We start from the raw sequence: 16,234 nt of genomic DNA, 5'->3' as shown, positions 1-16,234 counted from the left end.
GACATGCCAGAGCTGGCTTGGACACATGGGCACCTCATGTTAAGGTGGCAGTGATTGTTCAGGAGCCACCAGGGCTGCCAGAGCTGGCTGTGGATGCATGGAAACCTTGTGCTGTTGTGGTAGTATTTCTCCAGGAGTCAGCAGGACATACCAGAGATGGCTGTGGACATATGGACACCTTGTGCTGAGATGACAGTGGTTCTCCAGGAGCCAGCAGGACATCCAGAACTGGTTCTGGACAGACGAACACCTCATGTTAAGGTGGCAGTGATTGCCCAGGTGTGGGGGCCTGGATATATGTTGTATTGTAAGATTGTAAGATCTGTGTGGTTCCAAGTTACTCCAAACGAGCTGCAGCTGCAGGGTCCTTAGTTGGGCAGCAGCTGTAGCTCGTGAAGGTAACTGAGATAAATAGGGGTGGGTCGAGAGCCCAAGAGGAGCCCCTGAGAAGAGAGACAGGACTGTGCTGCAGAGAAAGGAGAAGAGCCCCTGAGAAGAGGGAAGGACAACACTGCAGCAAAGATTACAACAACTGGTGACCCCGACGTGATGAAGAACGCACAGCCAAACATCACAAGATGGTATGGAATCCCCCAGACAGCCGAGAGCTGTGGCAGCCTGAGAGCTGGGACTTTGGAATATCAGCCTGAGAGCTGGGACTTTACGTGTATGGCAGCCAGAGAGCTGGGATTATAGAAGAGGCTGGAACTGTATGTGTATTGTAATCATATAATTGTTAAAAGAAAAGGGGGAAATGTGGGGGCCTGGATATATGTTGTATTGTAAGATTGTAAGATCTGTGTGGTTCCAAGTTACTCCAAACGAGCTGCAGCTGCAGAGTCCTTAGTTGGGCAGCAGCTGTGGCTTGTGAAGGTAACTGAGATAAATAGGGGTGGGTCGAGAGCCCAAGAGGAGCCCCTGAGAAGAGAGACAGGACTGTGCTGCAGAGAAAGGAGAAGAGCCCCTGAGAAGAGGGAAGGACAACACTGCAGCAAAGATTGCAACACCCAGGAGCCACCAGGACATGGGCAGGGCTGCCAGAGCTGGCTCTGGGTGCATAGAAACCTTGTGTTGAGGTGGCAGTGGTTCTCCAGGGGCCACCAGGACATCCAGAGCTGCCTCTGGACATATGGACACCTTGTGCTGAGGTGACAATGATTGTTCAGGAGCCACCAGGACATGCCAGAGCTGGCTTGGACATATGGACACCTTGTTCTGAGGTGGCAGAGGTTCTCCAGGAGCCACCAGGACATGCAGAGCTGGCTCTAGACAGATGGACATCTCATGTTAAGGTGGCAATGGCTGCCCAGGAGCCACCAGGACATGCCAGGGGACCGCACGGAGCCCGGGTGCTGGCGCTGGTGGGTGGCAGAGCCGCCGGAGCCGGGGCTGGCAGTGTCACACGCTGCCATTGTCATTCCGCTCCAGCCGCCGCCTGCCTGCAGAGGAGAGCGCCTTTTCCCTTTTGTTCGCACTCAATTAGGCTGAGCTTTGAGGAGAAGATGGGAATGCTTAAAAGTCCCTTTTTTTTTTGCCTCGTTCAGCCCGCACAAAGGGATGGTCTCGGGGGAGAGGCGCTCCCGCACGCGTTTTTAAGGATTCTTTTGACGTTCATTTGATTTTTGCAGCGGGAACCTGCGCTGTCTCTGAGCTCCCCACAAAGGCATGGCCTCGGGCTGTACAGGGGTTTCTAACCCGGGTCAGGGACCTCATGAATATTTTATAGGTGCTCAAACAGCGTCTCAGCCTTTGACAAGGCCGGGTCAGTGCCAGCGCCCTTCCTGGGAGGGATTGGCTCAAGGCAAGGCGCGCACAGCAAATGCACCGAGCCAGATCAGGGAGCAGGGATGCTGCAATCCAGCCCAGCAGATCAGGGATGCTGCAGTCCAAACCAGCAGATCAAGGAGCAGGGATGCTGCAATGTTACCCAGCAGATCAAGGAGCAGGGATGCTGCAATCCATCCTGGGAGGGGGCTCAGAGCATTGCTGTGCCCTGGGAGGAGGCTCAGAGCCCTGGGAAGGAGCTCAGAGCATTTCTGTGTTGGATGTTGTCGTGGCTGGATGTTTCCAGAAGGATTGGGAGCCAGCAATGATGGTCCTGGCCAGCAATCCTGGCCATGCTGAAGGATGGAATTCACCTCACCTGCTGGGAATAAAGGAGATCAGTGTTTCTGCAAGGCCAATCACCCTCTGGAGATGCTGTAACTCCCTGTGTCCCTATCGGGGCAGGAGCTGCTAGAGCTCAGAGTGTTGGCAGGGTGAGGGTGCAGGAAATGCAGCAATCTGTGCTAATTGCAGGGCTCAAACAAACACCTCATTTACACACACACACACACGAATCAATTGGCTCCTTTTGAGGGGAGCTGTGCAGTGAGGAGGCTGCACCTCTGGAACAAGGCAGAATTTCCTCCCTCCATCACTGGAACAAGGCAGAATTTCCTCCCTCCACCTCTGGAACAAGGCAGAATTCCCTCCCTCCATCCATGGAGGAGCTGCTGGTGGGGAGCCAATGCCCCCAGAGCAGGAGCTGGAGGATTAGCAGCTTGGCAATGGATATGGGCAGAGCAATAATCTGTGCAGTGATTAATATGGAGATGATTTTTGGATTAATGGGGATGCAGCAGAGCTGCCTGCTCAGGAGAGATGTTTGCGCTCTGCAGTTGGAACGCTGTGACCGTTACCTTAATGCCGCGATTAAATCCACATTTAAGGCACCTCATTAAATTAGAGTGTAAGAGTGAATTCTTACAACCCACAGCAGGAAATGCACTCAGGCCTGGTGGGTGAAGGATGCCAGAAGATCCCTGGAGCAGCTCTGGGGGTGTCTGACAGCTGCCAGCCCCACCTGCACTGCTCCCAGGTGTGGCTTCACCTCAGCTTTGATCCCCCGGCAGGGATCTGACCATGGTGGCACTGCCATGGTCACCCCTGTGCAGCTGTGGCACCGTCAGTGAGCTGCAGGATGACTCTTGAGCAGAAAAATCTGCTGCAAAGCACAGCTGAGGGGCTCCTGCCCTGCTCTGAAGTGCGCTGAGCCCTGGAAACGAGGGGCTCTCACTTCAAAGAGGGGTTAAACGTGCAGGTGGATCCCTGACCTGTCTGCAAAGCACTGACCTAGAAGGGAAGGAGACTTTCTAGTGCTCCATGGGCTCCCCTGCAGCTCAAAGCTCAGCTCCCGTCCCCCTCAATTGCCTTTCTCTGCTGTGGGGATGAAAGCAGCCTTTGGCAGAGGGGATTGCAGAGCTGAGGCGCTGCAAATCCTCTCCTTCCAGCACAGCAAACGCTGCCCCAGCCCTGTGAGGCCCGGAGGGGCCCCTGGGTGTGTGCCCAGGCGTGTGCCCAGCCCCGTGTGCCCTGTGCTGTTTGTAGAACATTCCCGCGCATTTTCCGCTCGCTTTGGCAGCCACAGCTGCTCTGGGCTCTGGGCTCTGAGCACATCTGCACAGGTTCCACAGGGGAGGGCCCTCAGCTCCTCCTCGCCCTGGATAAACCCTCTGAAACACCTCAGCTGGGACAGGGAATGGGTGTGGGTTCATGGACAGCACATGCTGCACCCATGGCATGGACAGCACACACTGCACCCATGGCGTGGAGAGCACACGCTGGGGCTCTCCTGCGGAGGAGGCCTTCAGGAGGGTTTGCCCTTCACTTATTTCAGCTTTAACTCCCTGGCTTTGCATTCACCAAGCCCCAGCCGAGGTGCTTGAGCATTAATTGGTGCCGGCTGCTGAGCGAGGCTCATTAAGCAGCAGCTTTGGGGTGCAAGTGGCCGCTCACCGAGGCTGTAATGAGCAGGACCAGAGCTCCAGGACTGGAACTTCTCTCCCCCAGCATCTGTTGCCGCAATTACAGCCCAGAGCCACAGGAGCAGCACACAAAAGAGCCCAGTGAGAGCACAGAGAGGGCCAGCAGGGTTTATGGGGGAGCACCAGGCTGCAGTGGGGTCACCGAGGGGGTTTGGGGACATCCCTGCACACCCCACAGAGCAGGGCAGGGATTCCATCAGCGGCTGTGGGGGCTGCCAGGGGCTCCCCCCGGGCTGGAGTGTCGGCCACAGCAATTAGCGCCCTGCAGTGATTAATACAGCGCGATTTGTGCGTGCTGTAGTTACAGGGATCATTTGTGCAGGCGGGTGATGGCAGCGGGACCCTCCTGCTGCTGGTGCCGGGTGCCCAGGGCACAGCTCCGTGCCCCGGGGGCAGTGCCCGACCCGTGCTGGGGATGCAGGAGGTGCAGGGGATGCTCGGGATGCAGGAGGCGCTCAGAATGTGGAGGTGCTCGGGATGCAGAACACCCAGGGGATGCAGAAGATGCTCGGGATATGCAGCTGTTCGGGATGCAGGAGGTGCTCGGGATGCAGGACAGGCTCAGGATGCAGGAGATGCTCGGGATGCTCGGTCCCGCCGCTCCGGCTGCCATCTGGTGGCTTCCCAGGGTTCGTTTTTCCGCTCCTGGAGCAGCTCCCGAGTTCTCCGAGCCGGGTTAGGAGAGCGGCGCTTTGGAGGCTCTGGAGGGATCGCAGGGATTTGCACTGGGTGGGGCCTGACGCCGGATTTCTGTCGGTTGGTATCAGTTTGCTCTGCTCCAGCACTTTCTGACGCGGTTTGGCTCAGCTGTCCCCTGTTCGTGGCCCGAAGGTGCCCCTGACCCCGGGCACAGACCCTGACCCAGCCCTGTCTCTGCAGCTCGGGAGGTGCCAGGGATGAACCCCAGGACGGGGGTTTGGAATGATGATCTGTGATGTCCCGGCCTCCCAGCACAGCTGGCAGCTCGGATCCTGATCTGTAACAGAGCAAACAGCAAACAAAACAAATAAAAATAAAAAATCCTGATTTATGCACAGAGGCAGGGGGGTGTAAATGGACTGGCTCTAAAATCTGAAAGCTTGGCCTCACATTGTCACCCTGGGCTGGGACAGGTCTCTGTGTCCTTCTGCTTCTGAGTTTTATGGGGTTTTTGCCTCATTTGGAAAAGAAGGATAAAATTAAGTGGGAACTCATGAACTCAGAGGGATGGTCTCACCCCAAAGCGCTGTGGGGGCTGTGGATCAGCCCTTGGAGCTGCAGAGCAGGACTTGGGCTCTGAGGGCCAGCAAGGGCTGGATTTTGGAGATGTCACCCTGTTCCAGATGGGATGGGATCCCCTCAAATCACAGCCACAACCCTGCAAGGACCAGCTGCTGCTGTGGCAAAAGGAAACCCAAAAAATAAATGGGATAAAATGAATTTTAGAAACTGCATGGGCCGCTCCTTGTGTGCTCCTCTGGGGTGAGTGATGGGAACTCCCTGCAGGGAACATTCCCGATTCAAGCAGGAGCATCCTGCTCCCACCTGGGCTGCTCCCAGAGGCTCAGGAAGGCACATCAGAACAAACCTGACCCTCTCCAAGGCAGCCGATGCTGCAAAGGTCAAAAGAAATGACTGACGAGCAGAAAAGTACATGCTAATATTTCTCCAAGAGGAGGAAGAATTACACATAATGGGTGTAATATTCAGAGAGAGAGAGCACAGCCTGGTGACTGATGCCAGCATTTTAAAGGCACTTAAGCCTTAAATTTCCCCTTGATGAAAGTTATGTCATGTCACTCTGACATGGGTTGTGGGGGAAGTGTCACCAAAACTGAACCAGGGGAGCGCCAGGGAAAAGAGCAGGAGCAGAGGGTGCACAGATACCCCTGAAAAGTGTGCTCAGCACAGCTCCAGCCCCTGCAGGCTTTTATTGTCCTTTTTCCTGCAAAAAAGAGCCCCCAAATTCCCCTCTGTGCTGCAGCAGCTGGTTCTGATCATCACCGAGAGCATCACACCCTCGGCTTGGACACGGCCAAGGGTGGGACCTGTAAATCCTGAGCTTTGCTCCAAGCCCGCGGTGTTTGTGTCAGATTGTTGTGAAATGAGGAGCTGGGGATGTGAGAAATTCAGGATTTGGGCAGGAATGAGGAGCTGGGGCTGTGAGGAATTCAGGGTTTGGGCAGGAATGAGGAGCTGGGGCTGTGAGAAATTCAGGGTTTGGGCAGAGGATGCAGGGTGAGCACCAGGTACCCACCCCAGCACCTCTGCTCTGAGCAGGGAGCAGCTCCAAAAACCCTTCTGATTTATTGATCTCTGAGCTGGGCACACAAAAACCCCAACAGGACAGTAATCAAAGTGATAAACTTTATGCTTTTCTATCACAAAAAAAAATAATTGTTCTGCCTGAGCATCATTATCCCAACATTCTTCTTCTCCTGTGTCACTTACTGAAAATAAAGGTTCATTTCTCCCATTATAATGAGCTACACTTTCAATAATTCACAGGCAGTTTTTTACTGGGCTTTATTTTTTAATCTTCATCACAAGGTTATAAAATTTGTGCCACTTTCCTGAGTGTTCCTGAAGGATCAGCAGGAGGAGAAGGGAAGTGCAGATTTGCTGCAGTTCATTTAGTGGGGTTTGCCTGTGCTCTTCTGCAACTATTATTATTATTATTATTATTATTATTATTATTATTATTATTACTGTTTCCAGTACCTACTACTGAGGGAAGACTTGGAATGGAATTTGAGCCCAAAGATCCCTTTCAGGCTGTTGTTTCAATGACAATATTTTCTATTCCTCATTACTTTGATACCTGCAGAAATCTCTGAAGCAGTGAAATCCTTATAAAACCATTCCAGGCTAAAAAATTACTTTTTTCTCCCCCTCTCTTTGTATTGTTTCTTACCTGGTTTGATGTATGATACCTTCATATATGCTCTGTGTATACATATTTAATTTTCCATGCAGAAAGTTCTGCCTGTCTCCAGGAGCAGGTTGTGGAACTCCTGTGACATTAATCTGGGAGCATCATGAATTATGGTGCTATTTCTGAGCGCTTTCTTCATCTATATGGAATGATTATTTGACACAACAGCCGTTCAATATTGTTGGAATAATTATTATGCTTGTTTACTACATCAATTTCAGCTGTTATCATGGATTCTTTGAAATGCTGGATAATTACATAAATAATTAGGAAACAGTTTTTCAGCGCATTTTAGGGCAAAGCAGAGCTGCTGATCTTTTATCCACCCAGGACAGAAACTTGGGAGAAGAGGAGGGAATCCATGGCACCATGGATAGGTGGTTTTCCATAAATTCCCACTGTTTGTTGGCTCCTCCTCATCTTCCCTGCGCACATCCCTAAAATCATGGCATGATCTGGATATTTCCACAACTCAAATGAGTTAAAATGGGTTTTTCTGACCAGAACGGTGCCTTGTGTCTGGCACCAGCCAAGAATTGGGAATTCCTTGGGATCCCATGGGCACAAAGCCCCTCTGGGCCCTTCCCTTTCCCTGTGCTCTGCCTGGCAGGAACACAGCACTCTATTGATCCTGAATCTCCTGGGGGGTCATTAACACATCATTAATTAGCACAGAGGCCCAGGGGAGGGGTCAGCACCTTCACTGCTATTCCCAAACTCATGACCTTCTTCTGCCCTAGAAATGGAATTTTTTTACCTCTCTTTTTAAGAAAGAAACCAGGGATGGGTGTGAGGAGTGGTGTGGGCAATCTGGAGAAGATGGAATTCCTTAATTTGAGAAGGATGGGGGGAAGGATGGACCTGTGTCACCTGTGTCACCTGTGTCATCTGTGTCACCTCTGGCAGCCCAGGGATGGGCAGCACAGGCTCTGCTGGGCTCTGGAGCTGCAGCCCTGGCTGCCTCAGCCCAGCACTTTGAACATTTAATGAGAATAAATCAGGTTTGAACGAGGCTCCGTGAGCGTCGCGGGGAGGATCCGAGCCCAGCTCTGCCTCCTGATTGAATTTTCCTGCCTTTGTTTAAACTGCTCTGCACTGAGGGGAGGCAGCAGCACCCCCTGAGCTGTGAGACCCCCCAGCCCTGGCCCCCTCCCCGTTTTTGGGGACATCTGGTGCTGTCAGCTGAGCAGCTCCATCACGGCTCCCCTCGCCGCCACCGGGAGACGCGGCGGAACAAAAACAAAAGACGTGACAAATTTGTCCTTTTCTCTTTCATAATTAACCAAAATATCTCGTTGTGTAGCAAAGCGTGGCTCCTAATTAACAGACAGGCGAGAGGCTATTTTTAAAATCCAGACCCCCAGTAATTATATTTGCAGCAGAGAATGATATTTCAGTCAAATGCGACAGACAGTGAGCCAAGCTCCCATGCGAGGCAATTAATATTTCACACCTGCCAAGCAAATCAGTGGCAGGGAGGGGAGGGGATGGCATTGATGCTGCACTGGGGGGGCCCTGCCTGTTCATGGAACACCAAAAATCCTTCACTTGGCTCTGGGGTGGCCGCTGAAGCAGCACTGGCTGCTGGTGGGACAAGGAGAGTTGGCCAAAATGGCCGGCAGGAAATAGAATGGGATGAAGGTCCATGGGAAGGCTGGAATGGGGAGAAAATAACCAGGAACTGGAATATCAGCCCTGCCTGTCCCAGCACAAAGTTATTTTTGCTCTCCTGGCCCCTGGGGGCTGGAGCACACCATGGGTTTGGGCTCCTGTCCTGCTCCAGGAGCTCCTCAGGCTGCACCTCCATAGCAGCATCTTCCTCTCCCGTTTTGGAAACAAAAGCCTCTCTTTCCTTCCACTGGCTGTGCAGCCCAGGATTAATCTGCCCTCTGTTAATGGATAATCTGTCAGCCCTGGGATGCTCTGGAAGCTGGGAGGAGGTCCAGGGGGCTGTGGTGCCATCTGCTCGACCGGGAGGGTTTGGAAAGCTGACGTTCCATTTGTTCTGCGCGATTCGGCGGCGGATTGTTCTCCAGATTCCAAAATAATTAAGGGAATCAAACAGCAGAAAGAAGGATGGCGAGGAGGAGGAGGAGGCAGAGGGAGGGGAGGCAGCTCTCGACCTGTGCTCTGGGTGGGACAGGCTGACAAACCCTGCCTGGGGAGCTTTGCTGTGCTTTGTTCCTGTGCTTGGCAATAAAACTCCTCAAGCAGGGAGCAGCAGGGTGATCCTGGAGCACAGCACAGCCACAATTATCCCTCATTCCTGGGTAATTGTGAAGCTGCTGTGTTTAACAAGGGGCTGGTCTGGGGAAGGGGCTGTGTGGGTTCCTCTCAAACACTCCAAAGTGCCCCGGGCACTGCAGCTCTGGAAATTTCCCTTCCAAATCCTGGAGGAGCCTGGCCCAGGCAGGAGCCTCCATTGACCTCCTGCCACCCTCCTAATGAGAAAAGATGATGGTTAAACTCCAGGGGGAGGAAAAGCAAACAAACCTCCTTCCCTCCACAAAAACAAACCTGCAAACCTGTAACAATTAATCTGAAAGCAGCCAGGAGAGGTCCCAGGACGGGCTCTGCATTTCCAAGGCTCTCTCTGAAGCGCTGCTGCTAAGTGATGGAGCCTGAGCCTGCCCACATCGATCGTGTGGCCTTTGCCACCCCGGAGCTTTCTGTAAATGATGCAGTGTCACCTCCCATCACCAACCCTGAGATAACAGATGGGGCTGGGGGGAGCTGTGTCCCACAGGATTGAAGGGAAAGTCCTTTTAGGTGGAAAAAACATCAGTTCAGAGCATTCCTCATCCCAAACTGCCCGTGTGAATTCCCTCAGTCCTCCCTCAGCCAAAGCCACACTGAGCAGCACTGGTGACTCTGCTGTGGCCACCAAGGTGCCACCCTGAGCATGGAGGGGACAAAAGGAAAAATTCCTCCCTGGGCCTGAAACCCTTCCAGCTGCTCTGGGAGCACCCAGAGTCCTTAACTCTGTTCCTACAAAAAGTTCTGCACCTTGGTCGTTCCTAATACACTTTCTTATTCTCTCATAAATATCTTTTTTGTACCACAGGACTGAGAAGAAAACTTTTGGGTGGTGCCCACGGTTTGGATGCCTTTTGATGGAATCACAGTTATAGAATGGCCTGGGTGGGAAAGGACATTAAAACTCATCCCACCCCACCCGTGCCATGGCAGAGACACCTTCCACTGCTCCCAGCCCTGCCCAGCCTGGCCTTGGGCACTGCCAGGGATGGGGCGCCCTGTGCCAGGGGCTGCCCATCCTCACAGGCAAGGATTTATTCCCAATATTCCAGGTTCATTCCCAGTATTCCAGGTTCATTCCCAGTATTCCAGATTTATTCCCAATATTCCATCCAAACCCCTCTCAGTGCTTCCCCTCAGCAGCACCATGTGAGACACCCCGAGATTTGTGGACTAAAGCAGCACAGAGATTTTAAATGCTAATTCTGTGGGATGTTCCCATTGAATGTGCCTGTCCTGTGAGTCCCACTCCCCCTCAGCTGCCCCTCTCTCCCCTTCCCAGGAGGTTTCACTGGATACCATCCTCTTCCATATGCACTTTGATTGCAGTGATCCTGGGAGCTTTTTGTTCTATTATTCACCACGGGTCTGTGTTGTCTGCGCTTATTATGAGCCATCAGAAGGTACCTGGGAGTCTGCAGCCTTGCCAGCCACTCCTATTGTACAAACACATCAATAAATAAGTGGTGTCTGAATTTAGCTGTGAGCTCGGAGCTGCTGGCAGGGCCCTGTCATTTTTTCAGGTCATCTGGCACTGCAGCTGAAATAGTTCTGCTGTTGCATCCTTCCCTTCAGGAGACAAGCAAAGCAGTGGCTCTGAGGGCCCTGTTCCTTTTCTGTTTATCCCTCCAAGAACAAGGAGAGGACTTCAAGCCCAGACAAAAGGAGGTCTGGGAGGCAGAGCAGAGGGGCAGAGCAGCAGGAGTCAGTAATGACCGAGGATGCTCCCGGCCCTGCATCTGAGCAAATCCTCCTTTGAAACTGGGAAAGCCTCTTCCCTCCGGGGCCTCATTTCCCAGGTAAAACCAGCAGCACTTTGTTATCAGCAATTGCCAGGGTGGATCAGGAGCCCTGAGCAGCCCCTTTCCCTTTCTGCTGCCTCTGCTGCCTTCACCTCCCTCTGCAGCTCCAGCAGCACCTGCCACTGAGCTGTTCTTTCCTTTATTATAAATTAATAAAGCCATTCCTTTATTTCCCAATCACGGTTTTGGTTTCTCTCTCACAAACACCACCAATTTTATCATTTACTAGGAACTAATATTTAAATTAAAATATTTAATAATATTAAATTTTAAAACAATATATAATAACTATATTATATAATCACTATACAATAATAATTAACATCTAATTAATAATTAATTATTATGTCATTAATAATTAACATATAAATCAATAATTATTTTAATAATTAATACTAGTAAATATTTAAAATATTAAATAATAACTAAATTATTAGATTAATAATAATTAATCTAATTAATTATTTAATATTAAATATTTAAATCTTAAATAAATATTAAAGTATTTAAATTAAATGTTTAAATTAAACCATATATCCTTACATTATCCAAATCATTTGTCATCAATACACTTCCAATTAACCTTCCTCTATATTTCCTAGTATCAAAAACAATAACCAAACATCACCAAAGTTGGGGATTTTTTTAGGCTGTGCTTCCTTTGCATGAATTACAGCTGGAGAGGGGGGATCTCCCTGGAAACATGAATCCAGCTCCTGCATGTTCCTATGACATCCAAAAACGGAGAAATAAATTGCAATTAGCAGCTGCAGACCTGGATGGAGGAGCCAATCTTCGCCCTGAATTACCAGACTTATGCTTTAATGATTTTTATCAGTGCTTCGTGGTGCTGCTGTTTATTATTGTTAAACATTTTGGAGGGGGCAGCAATGGAAAGCAATCAATGAAATCGGGTTAATGAGAATCTGACACCACCTGATGGATGGGGACGGGAATGTCCAGCTCTGTCCTCTCCTCTCTGCCCTCCCACCTTCCTGCAGCTCCTTCTTGCTCCTGGGATGTTCAACTCATTTTAGAACAGTCAAACTAATGGGGAAATTTCCAGAAAAAATAAAATTTTGAGGGTGGCTTGGTACCTCAACTGCCTAAAATCACACGTGGTGCATCTGATGGCACACAGGGGTTCAGCTGCGCCCTGCAGAGATGGGAAATTCACTCATTTACTCTTCCCAAGGGATTATCATCAAATTCCAGGATGGTTTGGGTTGGGAGGAACATTTAAAATCCCCCAGTTGCATTCCTGCCATGGGCAGGGCCTCTCCCATTCCCTCAGGTTGCTCCAAGCCCTGTCCAGCCTGGCCTTGGACACTTCCAGGGATGGGATAGCAATTGAAATATTTGGTTTAGAATTAAAACCCACATATACATATATATGGTTAATACATATATTTTTTTTTTTTTACGTTGAGCAAATTCTTGCCTCTTCATAACCCTTCCAACTGCATTTAACTGCGCTCTGCTATTCATCACCCCCTTGCACAGATACTACTCAGCCACTCACACACAGCAGAATCATTTCTCCAAGAGAAACAGCTGAAAAAAAACCCTTCAGAATCTCAGCATTCTGCTCTTCAGATCATACATTTTATTCCAAAAAGCTCTTGGAAAACTTAAAAAAAAAAAAAAAAGAAAAAGAAAAAAAAGAAAGATGCATGGCCGCTGCAAGTCTAACACACTGTTAATAAAAGTGGTCTATTAAAACAAATTGCCCACTATGATCATCCTGCTAAAATCAATATCTTCAAATAATAGAGCAAATACCAAGCGCACACAAGGCTGCAGGCAGGCAAACCATCTGCTGGAGAGATTGCTGAGGAGTTTTGTGCCTGAAACTTTTTCTCTGAGGCTGCTGCCTCAAATGGAACCAGGGGATGCTCATTTGGTGCCTCTGCGTGGGCTGGGAAAAATGTGGATTGTATGATTGGCTTTTGGAAATAATAAAATGAATAATATATGTGTTATGTTAGAAAGTTATGCTGTATTAGTCCTTTCAAATAGTGTGTTAAATATAGTTTTAAGTTCTAAGCTAATATTAAAATAGAAACTGTGCAGTGTAAGATGCTTTTCTAGGATGCTCAAGCAATAGAGAAGATAATCAAGAAATTCTTCACACAGAGATGACAGCAGCAAGACACTAAAATCTCAAATTAAGAGCTCTTACCTCCTTATTGGGAAACACCAGACTTGGAGGGACCAAAATGGATTTACAAGATGAGGGGGAAAATATAACCATAACAAAAAAATCTCTAGTTTATAAAGAATGTATGCATCATGTATTGCATGTATTAAATGCAACAGGCTGCTGCTTTTAAAGGTTAACCCTTTGTTAACAAGCCATTCATAATTCTTTACTTTTTTATTGTCCTTTATTGTCTTAACTCTGATTGCCATAATAATAATAATAATAATAATAATAATAATAATAATAATAATAATAATAATAATAATAATAATAATAATAATGTATTTTTGTTTTATATACTATATATTTTGTTATGTATTTTATTATATATAATATTTATATATTATAATAATATATAATATTATAATATATATTATAATATTAGATAATGTTATATATTATATATTATATATTATATATTATATATTATATATTATATATTATATAATATAGATACAAATAATATATAATATATAAAATAGAATATATTTATAATATATAATATTATATTATATTATAAATATACTAATTTATTATTGTTGTTGTTATTATTGTTGTTGTTGTTTTTACCATTTATTATTATTATTATTACAATTTTATTATTACTAAGCTTTTGAAAAATTTTAAAACAAGTGTTTGGCAATTTTCACACGGGCCATTCCCAGCTCTTTAATCCCTGCCAGGGGCAGGCTGTGATGGGAATCAAGGATTTGAGTGATTTTCCATGAAATTCTGCCCCAGAGGAGCATTGTCCTGCAGCAGCACCAGAGGGGGAGCAGGTCAGGAGGAATTGCCTAAAAGCCAAGGTGAGAAGGGGCAAACCCTGCAGCCTGCAGGGAGGGGATGCTTTCCCAGCCACAGGAACAGGGTTTGGGTGGGAAAAGAGGAATTCTGGCGCAGGACGAGGCGGGAGATGCTCGCTGCAGTGACCTGGAAACAGTTGGAGCAGCAGAGGCAGGAAACCAGGCAGGCTGCCCCAGCCCCAGGGCTAAATACAGCCCTTTGTTGTGCTGGGATGGAATCCCTCCTGGATTTGGGACGGGAAGAAGGAGATCCCTGGAGATGCTCTCTCCTCATCAGCACGGCAAAAGCGCAGCTGAGGGGGCAAGAAAATCCATCAACAGCCCTGAAACTCACCCAAAAATCCCCTCAGATGCTGGGTTTGGTGCTGTGGGGGGAATGGCTCTGGCTGAAATGCTGGGAATGCCCAGAGGAGAAAAACCAAGGATTCAGGGAGACCTTTAGCAGCTCCCAGTGTCCCCAGCAGGCTGATGGGCAGCGAGGCACAGCCAGGGCTCCTCAGGACAGCCTGGTGTACAAATGCCATTACACCACCCAGCAAATCCCAGCACCATGAAATCAATGGATGACAAGTCCTAAAGGAAATCACAATTAGGGTGATGCTGCTGCGGCAGCTTTGCCCTTTTTTAGGTGAATCCCATCTGTCCATCCCTCAGGAACTGAATCCCATCCCTCCATCCCTCAGGAGATGAATCCCACCAGTCCATCCCTCCATCCCTCAGGCATTGCCTGCTCAGGGCAGAGTTTGTGTTCTCCTGCACAGAACCAAAGGTTCCAGGAACCCAAGGACCAGGATTTTGTGCTGCACCAAAGCAGATGTGATCCCAACAGCATTTTCCTAGGAAAAACAACCCAAACTTCACTAAATCCCATTTTATTTGCAGCTCCGTGCTCTGCCCTGGCTGCCCACCATTCCCAGGAGCTGCATCTCCTCCTGCAGCATCTCCTCCTCCTCCAGCAGCAGTTTTTGGGGGCTGATCCAGGAGAGGGGAGTCACTTCCAGAAGGAGCTGCTGTCTGGAAATGGGGCAGTCTGCTCTGCTGAGGGTTGGGATGCAGAATTTGTGTCTTTTGGGGTTTCCCATGGTGTGCTTTGCTCCACATGCCTCTGAAGTGCTGTGGGGAGTTATTGCTCACTCCAGTTAAGTGGGAAAGTTTCTAAAATGCTTTGGGACCCGTGAGTGGCACTGGGGAGGTGGGTGCAAGGCTGATTTATTTGATAAAAATTTATTTTATTTATTCCTGTGCACAGGAATAGCCCCCAAACACTGCACATCCTCTGGGCCAGCAGTGCTGCTGCCCTGGGGGGATGGTGGCAACGGGATTATTTCATCTGTCCGAAATAGCAGCTTTCAAGAGGTGAGGAAATGACTGCACCAAAACCATTGTGTGCCATCTGCCTGCTAAAATACTTATAGAAAACATGTTTCCTGGCATATAGCTTCCCAGCCATATGTCTATTGCATCATTCACAATTAAATTCAATCACCCCCAAACGCTTGGACAGGATCCCAGCCCCTGTGAGCGATCCTTCATCGCTGTGCTGCACAAAATTTGGACACTTGATCCCCCAAATGCTGGGCTGGAATTGGCTCAGGCGTTGCTAACCTGATACAGCTGATGCTGAGTGCTGGGAGATAATTCAAGGGCATGTTCCTCATTGTGGGCTTGCAATTTCTGCATACAAAAATGTGTTGGGGCTCTGAGAGAAAGGAAATAATTCTGCAGGATTTGCCCTCAACGCGCTCGAGTCAGCTGGATCCGTGAGAAAAGGTGTGTCCCACTCATGGAATCAACAGAATAACCAAAGGAACAGCTGGATATTTGGGACATTTAGGATACGCTCAGAGCTGTGTGCACAGGAACATCCAACAACAAAGCCTGGCCTCTCTGTGTTAGGCTGGGCCAGATTTTTGTCACCTGAGGGTCCCAGTGCCACCATCCTGTGCCCAGCACAGCAATTCCTGTGCCCCAGGGATGGCCAGGATGGATGGAAGCAGCCCTAGATCTGCCCACAGCAATCCTCTGAGGATATTTGGTTAAAGAATTATCTTAATAAGTCACTTATTTTGTGGGTTTGTGGCTCTTGCTTGCAGGAAATGTTGGATTTCCCTGTGCTCAGCTGAGCCACCCTCCCAAAAGGAGCTCTGTGGGATGGTCTGTGCATAAATAGGAATGAAATCCCACATTTCTGACACAGGGAATCATTCCAGCCCAATCCAGCTTCCACTGGAAACCAAACCCAGCAGCTTCCCCTGCACGGTGTCTGCCAGACCCAGCCATGGCCTATTTTTAGTCCAGCTCTCTATTTCTGGTTGGTTTTGAAAGGTGAAACAAACCCAGCAGCCAGACCTGGATGATCCTGTTGGTTTCTTTACCCAGGAGCAGCCTGGGCTGTGGAAATGTCCCTGTCCCCAGCAGGGTGCAGTGGGATGGGCTTTAATGTCCCTTCC

The sequence above is a fragment of the Zonotrichia albicollis genome, chromosome 28 (assembly GCF_047830755.1).
Source record: "Zonotrichia albicollis isolate bZonAlb1 chromosome 28, bZonAlb1.hap1, whole genome shotgun sequence".
Taxonomy (NCBI): Eukaryota; Metazoa; Chordata; class Aves; order Passeriformes; family Passerellidae; genus Zonotrichia; species Zonotrichia albicollis.
Note: the sequence above shows the minus strand (reverse complement) of the source record.